The sequence below is a fragment of the Podarcis cretensis genome, assembly GCF_951804945.1.
Source record: "Podarcis cretensis genome assembly, chromosome: 8".
Taxonomy (NCBI): domain Eukaryota; kingdom Metazoa; phylum Chordata; class Lepidosauria; order Squamata; family Lacertidae; genus Podarcis; species Podarcis cretensis.
This window is the reverse complement of record NC_137177.1, coordinates 84,505,076-84,522,318: the sequence shown is the minus strand read 5'-3', so window position 1 is coordinate 84,522,318 and position 17,243 is coordinate 84,505,076. Positions and strand designations below refer to the sequence as shown.

Below are 17,243 nucleotides of genomic sequence, written 5' to 3'. Positions count from 1 at the left end.
TCTCTGGGAGTCAGCGGAGCTTCTTGCAAGTCCCTCCAAAAGACCAAGATGGGGAAGGTGTGTGGGGGGGGGGTGGCAGGTTGCTGTAAGGCTGTCAGGTGTCATTGCAACCCCCCCCCCCACCGTCCTCCCAAAGGCTTTTTAAACCTCAGGTGGGATGATGGGCTCTTGATGGGCACCTGGAATGACAGAGCATCCTTTTCTGGAAAAGGCGGCAGATAAAACCTTTTGCAGAGGACTCGGTGCTCATGCTGATTCCTGCTGCAAGGGGTTGGGGAAAGGGTTTCTCGATCCAGGGGGAAAAGGTCCATAGTACCAGTTTAGACTTTGTACTGATGGGGGTACGAGTCAGTCTTTCAGGTTAACTTTTGGGATTCTGTCGGCACCCGGGTCCATTAAGACAACATTTCTTGAATGTGCGGTGCTATGTTTGAGATGCACTCAAGGCAACTTGACGAAGATGAATCGCCCTTTAATGACCTTATAAACAACTTTTTGATCTCAGAATTGGGGTGGTGGTGGCCAGAGGTATATCTCCACTCCCCCACCCCTCATTGGAAGGCATGTTTATGGGTGTAATGGAGCTGTTTGTGATGTCGGGTGTGGAACAAACCAAAGATGGTCTAGATATTCAGGGCTGATTAACATGTGTGTTTCTGTGTCTGAAATAGGGATGGGTAGAGTACAGCTGAATTAATGGAAAATTAAACATTGGAAACAATTTTTTTAAAAATTAAAATGAAAATTAAGAAGCTGCATTTGTTCCCGGAGAGATGTATCAAAGTTATATGATGAGTGGGCATGGCTGAAAAACCTGATCATCTTAAGACTTAGGACTGGGGATATTGAGGGAGAAAGGGAAAAGGTGGACCAGACCACATCTTGCATGGGTTGTGGGCACAGAAGAACAACTGGTTTGACTGGAGCAGAGAGCTTGTCTTTTCTTGCAGTGCATTACAACAGTGAATTTTGCCCATAGCTGTGAAAAGGTGGTCACGTGCCTGGCATCCTGGCATTGCTGCCTTCTCCTAGAGAGAGAGAGTTCTTCAGGGCACATTTTCTAGTCTGTGTGTGACCATTCTTTGGAGTGTGTTCCTTTGGAAAAAAAGAAGCCTGCAAGAGACACGCTCAGGAGGCCAAGAATGGGCTGCCCTTGTTGATTTGAGTGCGGCAAATCTCTGATTTATTTTTTTTCATTCATTCAATTTCAACAAGCAGCAAGCAGGGGGTGAGGGACACTGCAGAAAGGAAAGGAAAGGAAACTGTAGGATGCGTGGCTCCCGTAAGCCAGCCATGCTACATGACACAAGGTCACTTGTGTGTGCGAATGGAGGAATCTGTGAGAGGATAAAGCAGGAATGCATAGAGGGGAGGGACTGGATGTGTCGATAAATTCTGATCGGTCCTCAATTTATAATGAGGTATCCTGTCATGCCTTCAGTGTACGGGATGCAGGTGGCGCTGTGGGTTAAACCACAGAGCCTAGGACTTGCCGATCAGAAGGTCGGCGGTTCGAATCCCCGCAACGGGGTGAGCTCCCATTGCTCGGTCCCTGCTTCTGCGAACCTAGCAGTTCGAAAGCACGTCAAAGTGCAAGTAGATAAATAGGTACCGCTTTGGCGGGAAGGTAAACGTGCGCTGTTCTGGTTTGCCAGAAGTGGCTTAGTCATGCTGGCTACATGACTCGGAAGCTGTACGCCGGCTCCCTTGGCCAATAAAGTGAGATGTGCACCGCAACACCAGAGTCGGTCACGACTGGACCTAATGGTCAGGGGTCCCTTTAGCTTTATATTGCCCCATCCTGTTATGCCTTCAGTGAATTAGCTTTCATTGTCTCCCATCAATAACCCGGCCACACCAAAGCTCACTGTCTGTGCGCCCTAGTTATTAATGGGTATGCAATGTACCCTAATGGACAATGAGCCCTTTATTTCTTTCAAACCAAGCTTTCAAACCAACCCAAACCCACGGGGCTTGGGTTCTTTTAAATCAATGTAAATTCACCCAGAGCTGAGCACTGGACCGGGATGCATATCAAATTCTTAGGATCTGATGCCGCCAATCAGATTGATTAAAGAACAATAAATCAAGTACTTCTTCATGCAGCACTCAGTTGAACTGTGGAACTCACTCCCACATTAGGCAGCAATGAATGGATAGCTTTAAAAGAGGATTGGGCCAATTCATGGAGGAGCAGGAGGGCCAACTTGGCCCTGCAACCGTGAGTGCCCAGGGCTGTGGGTCCAATGCAGCGTGCATGGCCCTGGCACTGAAATTTGTGGGTGCCCGGCCCCTTCACGGGGAATTGTGTGGGTGCTCGGGCACCCAAGGCCCCAGGGAGTTGTCACCTATATGCAGGAGGGGGCTATCGATGTCTACAGGTTGTCCACTGTGAGAACGGGATGCTGGACTGCGTGGGCCATTGGTCGGATCCGGCAGGCTCTTCCAATGTTCTTAAGGCAAACAGGGCTGCAGAGGAGCAAACGGCAAGCCCGTTTCTCAGCAGCACACCTATGACTTGTTTTTGCAACACAGTGCAGAATTTGCAAAGCCCCTTCACCAGAAAGCAGGAGCGTTTGGGAGCGATGGGGATGTTTTCCTCTGGGCTTCCATCACACATGCATTTCTCCAGTGAACTGGCGTTGCAAAACTGCATGTGGGGGATGAGTCCCAGGGTACTGCTGTTTGCTAGTTAGCCAAAATTTGCACAGGAGAAAGTGATCACCAGGTATCTGCAGGGCTGCTGGCCACACAAAAGATGGAACAGGCTTGCTCTCTGTGGCCCCAGAGTGGCAAAACTAGAACCACTGAGTGGCAATTGTAGGGAAGCCAATTTTGGCTTCAAATTAAGAGTGGCGGTGTGGGTTAAACCACAGAGCCTAGGGCTTGCCGATCAGAAGGTTGGTGGTTCGAATCCCTGCAACGGGGAGAGCTCCCGTTGGTTGGTCCCTGCTCCTGCCAACCTAGCAGTTTGAAAGCACGTCAAAGTGCAAATAGATAAATAGGTACTGCTCTGGCGGGAAGGTAAACGGCGTTTCCGTGCGCTGCTCTGATTCGCCAGAAGCGGCTTAGTCATGCTGGCCGCATGACCCAGAAGCTGTATGCCGGCTCCCTCGGCCAATAATGCGAGATGAGCGCCGCAACCCCAGAGTCGGTCACGACTGGACCTAATGGTCAGGGATCCCTTTAAGAGTACTGCTGGATCCAGCACCCTGTTCTGACATTGGCCAACCAGATGCCTCAGTTGGGAGCCCGAAAGCAAGACCCAAGTGCAGAAGCACACTCCCCTCCTTTGGTTTCCAGCAACTGGAATTCAGAAGGACCATGGATGCAGATCCTAGCCATCATAGAAGCTGTTGATAGCTTGATCCTCTATGAATTTGACTTTTAAAGCCATCTGGGCTAGTGGCCCTCACCATAGCTCAACTGTGCACTGCATGAAGAAGTACCATATTTTTTGCTCTATAAGACTCACTTTTTCCCTCCTAAAAAGTAAGGGGAAATGTGTGCGTCTTATGCAGCGAATGCAGGCTACGCAGCTATCCCCGAAGCCAGAACAGCAAGAGGGATTGCTGCTTTCACTGCACAGCAATCCCTCTTGCTGTTCTGGCTTCTGAGATTCAGAATATTTTTATTCTTGTTTTCCTCCTCCAAAAACTAGGTGCATCTTATGGTCTGGTGCGTCTTATAGAGCGAAAAATACGGTAATTTCTTTTGTCAGAATATTTTTTATTCCTTAAACTTCCTAATGCTACAGGTTGTTTAGGAAATGGGAGGAGGTGGCATCTCCTTACTGGAGGCATTTAAGGAGACAGCCACTTGCCAGGGTGCTGAAAGCCTTTGGGATTTGGATGGGCTGATCTCCCAAGGCTTTAAATTCTTTGATTCTGGAGAAACGTCCTGGAGAAATGTCCCACCTCTTCAGGGACCTTGTAGAGCACCCAGCCAGTTTGGAGTTAACGTGTTTGGATTGTAATTTCTTGATGCATTCCAATTTCCAGAGTGAATAATCCACGTGTGGCACATGTCAGTCTCCAGATGGAATGGCAGGTTCTGCATATCTGGAACGGGCAGATGTGCTACCGCGCTGCGGTGCCTGGCTTCTTCTCTCCCCCCCCCGCCCCCACCTAGTTAATTTTTGAAAGTGCATCCATCGTCATCGGCTGGAAAGATCCTCTAATGGGTCACATGATTGCCTTGCCCTTTTCCTCTCTCCGTTTGCTCAGTCAGCCTTTTGGAAAGTGCTCCTCCATTCAACTGGAACTGTGGAAGTGAAAAGTTCAGCTTGGCTTTTGCTGTGGGCATTAAAATACAACACTGGCCAAATGAACCTGTGATTAGCAGGGGGCGGGGGTCTTTGTTTGTGGTTCAGCCTAGGACTCGTGGTTCAGGCACACTTTCTTTTTTTAAAAAAATATAAATGTTTAATTTTTTAAAAAATATTCTTTTTCCAACAGACCATACAATCACAATATATCCCCTTTGACTCTGCCGAGTCCTGACTTCCCTCCCTCCCTCCCTCTAGTTGGTATATTTATCACAATTTTATTGCATATTTTATTCTTGTTGTTGTTTAGTCATTTAGTCGTGTCCGACTGTTCGTGACCCCATGGACCAAAGCACACCAGGCACTCCTGTCTTCCACTGCCTCCCGCAGTTTGGTCAAACTCATGCTGGTAGCTTCGAGAACACTATCCAACCATCTTGTCCTCTCTCGTCCCCTTCTCCTTGTGCCCTCCATCTTTCCCAACTTCAGGGTCTTTTCCAGGGAGTCTTCTCTTCTCATGAGGTGGCCAAAGTACTGGAGCCTCAGCTTCAGGATCTGTCCTTCCAGTGAGCACTCAGGGCTGATTTCCTTCAGAATGGAGAGGTTTGATCTTCTTGCAGTCTACTATTTTACACTGAAGTTATTCCAGTCCTGCTAGTGTCTTTAAACTTTTGCAGTTCTCTTTAAATACTCAATAAATTTACTCCAATTATTTTTGTGTCTCTGGTCCTCATGATCCCAGATCCTTCCTGTCAATTTGGCAAGTTCCGCAAAATCTGTCATCTTCATCTGCTACTCCTTGATGGTTGGTATATCTTGTGTTTTCCATTTTCGGGCCAGTAGAGTTCTTGCGGTGGCTGTGGCATACATAAACAAATTCTGATCTTTTATTTTAATCTCCCTTCCTATTAGACCGAGCAAGAAAGCCTCCGGTCTTTTGGGAAAGGTGTACTTAAATATCCTTTTAAGTTCATTATAGATTAACTCCCCCAAAATTTTCACCTTGTCACAGGTCCACCACATATGAAAATAATCACTATCCTTTTGTGTACCATTCAAGCAACAAATCATACATTCTAGATAACGTTTTACCTTTATATGGTTAAGGGACATTTTCAACACTTGTATGCCCTTCCCCGAAAAGGGTATGTATCCTTGCATTTAAAGATCAGTCGAATGTGTTTTTGTTTAGCAAGGCCTTTACGGCTTGATAGAATGCAGGAAGCTGCCTTTTACTGAGGCCTTGCCCACCCTTCCACTTGTCCCCTGGGAAAACCAGCTGTTGACTGCTGAACTGGAACAAACGCCAATTGGATTTTCAGCAGATTGAAACTGAAAACCTGTTAGAAACTCAGGTATATGAGCTAGACACCAAATGGCTCCTGAAACCAGGGTTTTGTTGTTTAGTCGTTTAGTCGTGTCTGACTCTTCGTGACCCCATGGACCAGAGCACACCAGGCACTTCTGTCTTCTACTGCTCCCGCACTTTGGTCAAACTCATGCTGGTAGTTTCTAGGACATTGTCCAACCATCTCATCCTCTGTCATCCCCTTCTCCTTGTGCCCTCCGTCTTTCCCAACATTAGGGTCTTTTCTCTTCTCATGAGGTGACCAAAGTATTGGAGCCTCAGCTTCAGGATCTGTCCTTCCAATGAGCACTCAGGGCTGGTTTCCTTCAGAATGGAGAGGTTTGATCTTCTTGCAGTCCATGGGACTCTCAAGAGTCTCCTCCAGCACCAGAATTCAAAAGCATCAATTCTTCGGTGATCAGCCTTCTTTATGGTCCTGCTCTCACTTCCATACATCACTACTGGGAAAACCATAGCTTTTACTAAACGGACCTTTGTTGGCAAGGTAATGTCTCTACTTTTTAAGATGCTGTCTAGGTTTGTCATTGCTTTTCTCCCAAGAAGCAGACGTCTTTTAATTTCGTGGCTGCTGTCACCGAAACCAGGGTTACAGTCCAGAAAAAGGAATGCCGAGTTGCGATTTTTGGGCCAGATGGCTCGAGGGTCGTATTTTTCAATACGACTTTTCAGTTCCTGAAATGCATTCTGATTGCACAGATATATAATGGATAGAATTCTACAGGATGTGTTGCCCGGCAAATTTCGAATGCTGAGGGTATTCCAACCCCCAGACAGGGAGATGCCAGGATTGAACCAAGTTTCTTCTGAGTGCAAGACAGGCAGCTACAGTTTTCCAATGCCTAACAATAGCATGTGTTTCTGTGTTTCTAATTGTTCTGATATTTTATGGATTTTTTTTAAAAAAAGTTTTTGCATGTATTTTATTTACTGGTGGGCTTTGTTGTTTTATCTTTGCCATAAAACACCTCAGCCTCCTTTGGGAGGAGCAGTGCTTGATAAAAGCAATGCACAGATAAACATCTTCTTTTTGTTTGTTCTGGACCGAAAGGTAAAGGTACCCCTGGACGTTAGGTCCAGTCGTGGATGACTCCGGGGTTGCACACTAATCTCGCTTTACTGGCCGAGAGAGCTGGCATACAGCTTCCGGGTCATGTGGCCAGCATGACAAAGCCGCTTCTGGCAAACCAGAGCAGTGCATTGAAACGCCGTTTACCTTACCACCGGAGCGGTACCTATTTATCTACTGGTAGTTTGACGTGCTTTCGAACTGCTAGGTGGGCAGGAGCTGGGACTGAACAACGAGAGCTCACCCCGTCACGGGGATTCGAACCGCTGACCTTCTGATCGGCAAGTCCTAGGCTCCGGGGTTTAACCCACAGCGCCACCCGTGTCCCCTGTTCTGGACCTACTGCCAATAAATTTCATTAGGTTCCAGTATGACAACTCCATTTCCTTCAGCCGCTTACAAGGAATGGTTGAGGGAGTTTGGGATGTTTTGCCTGTAGAAGAGGAGACTGAGAGGCGATAGGAGAGGCATCTTCAAATATCGGAAGTGTTGCCACATGGAAGATGGAGCCAGTTTGGTTTTTTGCTGCTTTGGGACCCGAACCAAGGGATTCAAATGACAAAAAAGGAGATTCAAACTAAACTTTAGGAAGCATTTTCTGAGAGTAAGACCTGTTCGCCATGGGAAAGGACTAGCCTGGAAGGTGGCGGGCTCTCCTTCGTCGGAGATTTTTAATCAGAGAGTGGATGGCCATCCATCGGGGATATCGTAGCTGTGATTCCTGCACAACAGGGGGTTGGACTAGATGACCCTCGCGATCCCTTCCAACTCTACAATTGATAGTGTGTCTCTGCTCAGAACTTCCTACATTGGCAGATTGGCAGGTAAAGATGGTTGAATATGTGGAGTTGGCAAAGCTGATGGGGAAGATCCAGAATCGGCGTGATGAACTGTTTCAAAAGGACTGGAGCAAATTTATACTTTCTATGAAAGTATAATTTATACTTTCTATGAAAGGGGATGCGGGTGGCGCTGTGGGTTAAACCACAGAGCCTAGGACTTGCCGATCAGAAGGTTGGCGGTTCGAATCCCTGCGACGGGGTAAGCGCCCGTTGCTCAGTCCCTGCTCCTGCCAACCTAGCAGTTTGAAAGCACATCAAAGTGCAAGCAGATAAATAGGTACTGCTCCGGCGAGAAGGTAAACGGCGTTTCCGTGCGCTGCTCTGGTTCGCCAGAAGCGGCTTAGTCATGCTGGCCACATGACCCGGAAGCTGTACGTCGGCTCCCTCGGCCAATAATGCGAGATGAGCGCCGCAACCCCAGAGTCGGTCACAACTGGACCTAATGTTCAGGGGTCCCTTTACCTTTACCTATGAAAGAAAATTGTAAACAGTTGAAAGCGTTTGTAGGTTTGAGTTGAAATGTTTGGTAATGGGAAAATAAGAAGCTGATTTACATATAAGAAGGTGAATGTTAAAAGATTGATATAAGGTAAAAAAGTGGATATAGAAATGTGAGAAATTGGTAAAGTTGTGTGGAAGTCAGTTAGAGAGAGGGAAGGAGGTCAATGCTTTATTTAAGCAATGTCTTAAGTTATAGACTTTTGATTTTTGATATGGAAATGTAATGAAATATGGAAAACTTAATAAAAATCATGTTAAAAAGAAAAGAAAGGGAAGTGTGTCTCTGCTCTTTGATGGTGGCACAGAAACAGCCCAAACAGTTTGGCTTCTTTGTAAAAATGCTTGCAGTTTCTGGTATGTTCGTGTTTGTAAGAATTATATTGCAAACAGAAGATAATAAGGTGCCTTTCCACCCCTTGGCTGATGCCATCATAGGAGCATACTTAATCTGAAGTCTCTGGAGCCAGAGAAGAAGCTGGTGTGTCCGCCCAAGGCGATCCTGCACTTTTTAGAGGCGAGCTTGAATCAGTCTCCTTCAACGGCGAGGCTCTCGTTGGCTGTGGTGGGGAGGAGGGGGAATTAATCGCTTGTCAGCACAACTCTGGCTTGACCTTTGTGGGAGTCTAAAGGCAGAACATTGTGGCGATGATGAGCAGGACTTATCTCCTACTTTGTACCAAGTCAGATTAACTGGGCAAGTTCGTCAGGAGCCACCGGTAATTGGCTGGCTCTGAACGAGGGATGGAAAGATGCCTCAATTTCTCTCCCAACTTCTTGTTGTTCTAATCCTCAATTCAGTTCTCCACATTTCTGCAGCAACTTGCTTTTTTTTTTTAATTTAAAGAAACATCCTCATGAACACGCCCCCGCCCCCTAGGAACTACCACACAAAATGGCACAATGCAATGGACTCACACACTGGGGATAAGTTCCTAGATTTCCTACAGCGTAGACTGGCATGCATGCACAACGCTCAGTTTCCTTTTTTAATACAGTATATACAGTATATAAATTTATTTATATGGTTTTTCAGATTAAAGTTTTACAATCACATCTCCAACATACAAATAAAAACAAGATTTCAAGGAATCCCCTGGACTTCCCTCCTCCTCTTTGTGGGTCCTACTGTTAATTGTTTCCTTCTGCATCTTATATGATCATCCAAATCTTTTACATCTCCATTATGCCCAAAATTCACCATTAAACTACAAGTGTTATTCCAATCCTACTTCACGGCTTTAGCTGTTTACAATGGTTTTTAAGATTAATCATAAATTTTCCCCATTCCTTATTAAAATTTTGGTCTTCTCCATGTGGTGGTGGCCCAAAGGGCCACGATAAATGTGATAATGTGTACCCCTGTAAATCCTTCAGTGTGCTTCTAATAGAATATGGTAGCCTGCTACTTTATGGAACTGATGATTTTGCAAGTTGCCGCCCTGCATTGGGGCAGAAATACAGCTAATATGTGAATCACGAAGATACAGCTCAAAGCTAGAACGTAAGTTGCTACATGGTGCAAATGGCTCCACGTAACACAGGTTCCCAACATGCACACTAACACAACGTAACAGAAGACGGTGGAAATCAGACCTTAATCAGCAGGAATTGCTAGTGCTTATTGCGCTTCTTGGGAGAAAAGCAATGACAAACCTAGACAGCGTCTTAAAAAGCAGAGACATCACCTTGCCAACAAAGGTCCGTATAGTAAAAGCTATGGTTTTCCTAGTAGTGATGTATGGAAGTGAGAGCTGGACCATAAAGAAGGCTGATTGCCGAAGAATTGATGCTTTTGAATTCTGGTGCTGGAGGAGACTCTTGAGAGTCCCATGGACTGCAAGAAGATCAAACATCTCCATTCTTAAGGAAATCAGCCCTGAGTGCTCACTGGAAGGACAGATCCTGAAGCTGAGACTCCAATACTTTGGCCACCTCATGAGAAGAGAAGACTCCCTGGAAAAGACCCTGATGTTGGGAAAGATGGAGGGCACAAGGAGAAGGGGACGACAGAGGACGATATGGTGGGACAGTGTTCTCGAAGCTATCAGCATGAGTTTGACCAAACTGCGGGAGGCAGTGGAAGACAGGAGTGCCTGGCGTGCTCTGGTCCATGGGGTCATGAAGAGTCGGAGACGACTAAACAACAACAAATTGCACACGTGTAAAACATGAAATGAGGTGATGATGTTACAACACTGATTTCTGATTCTTCTGGTCATTTTTGCCATTTCAGCATAATCTTTCAACTTAATCTGCCTTTCTTCTCTGGTCGGGACTTTATCTTCTTTCCATCTCTGGGCCAATAACATCCGTGCAGCCATGGTTGCATACAAAAATAGTCTTTTCTGCTCCCTTGGGATTTCGACACCTAAGGTTCCTAAAAGAAAGGCTTTGGGTTAGCGCTCAATTTCCAGGTTGAAACAGTTCCCGTCTCTCATTGCTCCCCTCCTCTTATCAGTTTCCCAGGCAGTGAAACCAAAGGGAAGCAGCAAAGTTCAAACAATTATATGATTATATTACGTAAGGGGAGAATCGCAGATTGAAGCGAATGTCAAGAGAGCTACAGAGCAATGGCACTCCCACAGAGCCGCCATCCTCTGACCCCAGAGAGGAATACTGTACAGTGGTACCTTGGTTCTCAAACTTAATCCCTTCTGGAAGTCCATTCCAAAACCAAGGTGCGCTTTCCCATAGAAAGTAATGCAAAATGGATGAATCCGTTCCAGACTTTTAACAACAACCCCTAAAACAGCCATTTAATGTGAATGTTACTATCTAACGAGACCATTGATCCATAAAATAAAAGCAGTAAACAATGTACTGCAGTCAATCAATCAATCAATCAATCAGTAGCTGAACTGGGTTCCACACAGTCACAAAAACAACAAAAAAGTCGCAGAAACAAAAATGCAAATTAAATAGCAAAAACAGACAGACCTCAGCGTAACACTCAAATCAGAAGTGTGGAACTCAAATTGGAGGCGTAACACTCAAAACGGAGCATGCTCAGCTTCTGAAAAATGTTCGCAAATCGGAACACACACTTCCAGGTTTGCAGTGTTTGGGTTCCAAATTGTTTGAGTACCAAGGTGTTTGAGAACCACTTCTGTACTTAAAAATGCAGAAAAGCGAACTTTGTACATGGCAGAATTGCAGCAGTGGTGGCAAACATCAGTCCATTATTCCCAGAATCACAAGCTCAAGAGCAAGGGGTGGATGTAAAATAATCCAGGAGCACCCTCGTTTTTGTTCATTAGCATGTGAACCCAACTGCACTTCTTCCTCTTCCCTAATCCCTCCCTTCCTGAAGTGCATGAAATCGCAGGATTTGACTCCCTAGAGGCCTGTTTCTGTGTGCCTTCAGTGAGGGCACCTTGTCAATCACCTCTTAGCCGTGATGACTAAACTGTTCAGGGCAGTAACTCTGAATGCCCAGGGCTGGAGGCCAGCAAGATGAGTTAGCGATGGGTTCAACTCCCTGCTTATTGGATGACTTGAGCAACATGTTAAAGCTATGGTTTTCCCAGTAGTGATGTATGGAAGTGAGAGCTGGACCATAAAGAAGGCTGATCGCCAAAGAATTGATGCTTTTGAATTATGGTGCTGGAGGAGACTCTTGAGAGTCCCATGGACTGCAAGAAGATCAAACCTCTCCATTCTGAAGGAAATCAGCCCTGAGTGCTCACTGGAAGGACAGATCCTGAAGCTGAGACTCCAATACTTTGGCCACCTCATGAGAAGAGAAGACTCCCTGGAAATGACCCTCATGTTGTGAAAGATGAAGGGCACAAGGAGAAGGGGACGACAGAGGACGAGATGGTGGGACAGTGTTCTCGAAGCTACCAGCATGAGTTTGACCAAACTGTGGGAGGCAGTGGAAGACAGGAGTGCCTGGCGTGCTCTGGTCCATGGGGTCACGAAGAGTCGGACACGACTCAACGACTAAACAATAAAAATCACAGGTGTACTTCAGGGGTGCAATAGTTGATTGACCGCATACCCTTTTTAAAACAAGAGTTGAAATATTAGAAATGTAGTTTTGGTTGTGTCAGGGTCATTTTCATATTTTGAAACTCTGCATAGTTCTGGTTAAAAGTCCAGTCGTGTAGAGGTCAAATTCCCAAGTGCAGGAGCTCAACATGTCTGTCCCCTTAAAAAGGTAAAGGTACCCCTGACCATTAGGTCCAGTCGCAGACGACTCTGGGCTTGCACTCTCATCTTGCTCCATAGGCTGAGGGAGCCGGTGTTTGTCCGCAGACAGCTTCCGGGACTTATGGCCAGCATGACTAAGCCGCTTCTGGTGAACTAGAGCAGCACACGGAAATGCCATTTACCTTCCTGTCAGAGCGGTACCTATTTATCTACTTGCACTTTGACATGCTTTCGAACTGCTAGGTTGGCAGGAGCAGGGACTGAGCAGGGACCCCATCGTGGGGATTCAAACCGTCAACCTTCTGATCGGCAAGCCCTAGGCTCTGTGGTTTAGACCATGGCGCCACCTGCGTCCCCTTCTGCCCCCTTAGCTATGCCCAAAAGGAGAGTCCACAGTGTCAATCTTATTAGAAATCAGCCTGAGTGCAAATCTGAGATCAGATCCACTGAACCTGGTGAAGCTTATTTCTGACTGTGCAGCTTCTGCTTGTTAAACAGAGGGTTGTATCAGTCAGGGATTCTTTAGCTGCATTGCAGGGGGTTGGACTAAGGTGAAACGGTAAAGGACCCCTGGACGGCTAAGTCCAGTCAAAGGCAACTATGGGGCTGTGGCGCTCATCTTGCTTTAAAGCCGAGGGAGCCGGCGGTTGTCCACAGACAGCTTTCCAGGTTATGTGGCCAGCGTGACTAAACCACTTCTGGCACAACAGGAACACTGTGACAGAAACCAGAGCACACGGAAACACCGTTTACCTTCCCACCACAGTACTACCTATTTATCTACTTGCACTGGCGTGCTTTCGAACTGCTAGGTTGGCAGGAGCTGAGACAGAACGACAAGAGCTCACCCTGTCGTGGGGATTTGAGCCGCTGACCTTCTGATCGACAAGCCCAAGAGGTCCAGTGGTTTAGACCACAGCACCACCCTCATCCCTAGGGGGTCAGACTAGATGACCCCTGGGTTCCCTTTCCAACCCTACAACTCTGTGATACGATGATTTGTGCATGCAAAGTAGAATACAGAGGGGCAGTGATTTACCCGGCGCACTTGGAGCACAGTTTTCCTTTTGATCTGTAAGTAAATGCACAGCTGGTTAGCAATAAAGGTATCTTGGTCTGCGATGTTGGACTCTCCTTTGCTCCGCCGTTTTGTTCCACCAGAATATCACCTTGCAAGGGAAGAATGCAGTATTCTTAAGCACGCCAGGGGATGTTATTTCATGCTGAAACTAGCACCTAGCAGAGTAACCCAATGCAGGCTTCTTCGTTCCCCAGGTGGCTAAGCAGCCTGCTTAACGAAGCAAGCAAGGGATTTGTTCTCAAAGATCCTGACCTCAGCACCCTTTCTTGCCGAGCACGGGGCTAATGTTGCTTCTCTTCCCAGTCCAGGCCCAACACAATTGATTTGAGAGAAAGGGAAAGAGGCAACACGGTCGAAGTGTATAACAGTGATATGTGGTGTGGAGAAAGGGGACAGAGAGATGTTTTTCTCCCTATCTACAGTTTGGATTTGATATCATGCTTTATCCCTACCCTAAGGAGTCTCAAAGCGGCTAACAATCTCCTTTCCCTTCCAGTGGCGTAGCGTGGGGGGTGCAGGGGGGCCCGGCCGCACCGGGCGCAACATCTGGGGGTTAGGGTTAGGGGTAGGGCTAGGGGGCACAAATCCACGGGTTAGGGGGCGCAAATTACTTGCCTTGCCCCGGGTGCTGACAACCCACGCTACGCCACTGTTCCCTTCCTCCCCCACAACAAACACTCTGTGAGGTGAGTGGGGCTGAGAGACTTCAGAGAAGTGTGACTGGCCCAAGGTCACCCAGCAGCTGCATGTGGAGGAGCAGGGAATCGAACCCGGTTCCCCAGATTACGAGTCCACCTCTCTTAACCACTACACCACATTGGCTCTCTATCTAGAGTTGGAAGGTGAGTTCAACCCCCTGCAACACAGGAATCACAGCTAAATAATCCCTCTTTCATGACATGAGAACTCACGGCCATCTAATGAAGCCAAATGTTGGGAGATTGAGGAGGAGAAAAGAAAGGACTTATGCACGCAGCACAGAGTTAAACTGCGGAACTCCCTCCCACAAGGAGGCAGCGAGTGCCACTAATCTGGAAGGCTTAAAAAAAGGATTGGACAAATTCATGGGGAAGGCTTTCAATCGCCACTAGCCACTATGGCTCTGCTTTCCTCTGCCTCCACAGTTTGAGCTAGTAATTCTTCTGAATACCAGTTGCCAGAAGCTACAGGAGGGGCAGTGGCGCTGTGGGTTAAACCACAGAGCCTAGGACTTGCCGATCAGAAGGTCGGCGGTTCGAATCCCCGCGATGGGGTGAGCTCCCATTATTCGGTCCCTGCTCCTACCAACCTAGCAGTTCGAAAGCACGTCAAGTGCAAGTAGATAAATAGGTACCACTCCAGCAGGAAGGTAAACGGCGTTTCCGTGTGCTGCTTTGGTTCGCCAGAAGCGGCTTAGTCATGCTGGCCACATGACCTGGAAGCTGTACGCTGGTTCCCTCGGCCAGCAAAGCGAGATGAGCATCACAACCCCAGTCATCCGTGACTGGACCTAATGGTCAGGGGTCCCTTTACCTTTACCTTTACCTTTACCTTTATAGGAGGTTCAAGTGCTCCTCTGCTCGGGTCATACTTGTGGGTTTTTGTTTAGGGCATCTGTGAGAGCTGGTATGAGGCCTGTAGCAAGGTCAAGTGAGGTACATGACAGAGAATCTCATGTCCTATTTCGCCCTGTATACTTATGCTACGATCTGCAGAAATAAACCATAGATATCAGTTCAGATTCACAGTCCCAGATTCAATACCCATCATCTCCAGGCGGGCTGACAGAGATGCCCTCCTTCAAAGCCCTGGAGAAGTGCTGCTGGTCACGTAGACAACCCTGAGCTAGATGGACCAGTAGTCTGACTCAGCAGAAGGTCGCTTCTTATGTCCCCTGCACTCCAATGTTCTTCCTAATCTAGTCAGTCAAGCCTAACTCACAGGGTTGCTGTGAGGATAAAAGGGGAATGGGGAGAGACATGTACACCACTGGGAGCAACTTGGAGGGGAGCAGGAGGGGATAAAAATGGATATATATATATATATGATGTGTGTGTGTGTGTGTGTGTGTGTGTGTGTGTGTATACACAACCTTGATGGCAGAAAGTGAGGAGGAATTAAAGAACCTTTTATTGAGGGTGAAAGAGGAGAGCGCAAAATATGGTCTGAAGCTCAACATCAAAAAAACTAAGATCATGGCCACTGGTCCCATCACCTCCTGGCAAATAGAAGGGGAAGAAATGGAGGCAGTGAGAGATTTTACTTTCTTGGGCTCCATGATCACTGCAGATGGTGACAGCAGCCACGAAATTAAAAGACGCCTGCTTCTTGGGAGAAGGGCAATGACAGGCCTAGACAGCATCTTGAGAAGTAGAGACATCACCTTGCCAACAAAGGTCCGTATAGTTAAAGCTATGGTTTTCCCAGTAGTGATGTATGGAAGTGAGAGCTGGACCATAAAGAAGGCTGATCGCCGAAGAATGGATGCTTTTGAATTATACTGCTGGAGGAGACTCTTGAGAGTCCCATGGACTGCAAGAAGATCAAACCTCTCCATTCCGAAGGAAATCAGCCCTGAGTGCTCACTGGAAGGACAGATTGTGAAGCTGAGGCTCCAGTACTTTGGCCACCTCGTGAGAAGAGAAGACTCCCTGGAGAAGACCCTGATGTTGGGAAAGATGGAGGGCACAAGGAGAAGGGGGCGACAGAGGACGAGATGGTTGGATAGTGTTTTCGAGGTTGCCGGCATGGGTCTGACCAAGCTGCGAGGGGCAGTGGAGGACAGGAGTGCCTGGCGTTCTCTGGTCCATGGGGTCACGAAGAGTCAGACACGACTAAACGACTAAACAACAACAACATATATATATATATATGCGCTGTGGGTTAAACCACGGAGCCTAGGGCTTGCCAATCAGAAGGTCGGCGGTTCGAATCCCCACAACGGGGTGAGCTCCCGTTGCTCGGTCCCTGCTCCTGCCAACCTAGCAGTTCAAAAGCACGCCAGTGCAAGTAGATAAATAGGTACCGCTCTGGAAGGTAAACGGCGTTTCCATGCGCTGCTCTGGTTCGCCAGAAGCGGCTTAGTCATGCTGGCCACATGACCCGGAAGCTGTACGCCGGCTCACTTGGCCAGTAAAGCAAGATGAGTGGCGCAACCCCAGAGTCGGCCACGACTGGACCTAATGTTCAGGGGTCCCTTTACACACACACACACACACACACACACACACATGCCCATGTATTTTTGTTGTCATTGGTTCTTTTTTAAAAAATTTAAGTTTTTGTTCTGTTTTTGATCCCTTTTCTGTTTTCATTTTGTTGTCTTGTATTCTTTTGTTTTCAAGTTGCATTCCGGTGCTGTGTGAATTTTATTCCCACTGAATCTTAGTCGCACTAGGATCTGCTGAGAAATGGCGGTTTCAAAACTGACATACAAGCTAGGGGACAAGGATAACTGTGACTTTAAAGATGAATGGGAACCCTTTACCAAGTATTTGAAGATGCAACAAAGCAAACTGGACTCCTTGGCTGGCTTTGAAGAAACATTCACATACTTTTTATTGATAATAATCAGCTAAATAGTTTGAGGATCTATACAACTTTGTAACATGCAGAAAACAGCAGTCTCGGAGAAACCAAAGACTGGAACTGAGGGAAGTCGGGGGGTGGGGGTGGGTGGGTTTTGTGTGGGAGGGTGGGAGGAGGGAGGAAAAATGGGGGGGGGGGAATAAGGATGATATGTTTCTGGATAATATGTTTTGTTTTAATTCTGAATATATTTTTTTTTAAAGAAAGATTTCAAATCAAAGATGGCGGATTGACAAAAGACAGTTAAATAGTGCCTCCTATTATAACCATCCATTCTGTGCAGTAGAGATATCATGCTGATATCGACAAGGTCATGATGCTGGCATGAAACCAGTGGAGGTGCCCATTGCCTTCTGTGCTCAGCTTGTGTGCTCCCAGAAACATCTGCCAGGAGCTTG

The 17,243-nt window shown here is 47.0% G+C and overlaps 1 protein-coding gene across 1 annotated transcript in view; it reads left to right on the top strand.

The window, feature by feature from the left end:
• WSCD2 (WSC domain containing 2) overlaps positions 1-17,243 on the top strand; it is a 91,974-nt gene that overhangs the window by 1,021 nt on the left and 73,710 nt on the right. The gene's annotated exons all lie outside the window — the stretch shown is intronic.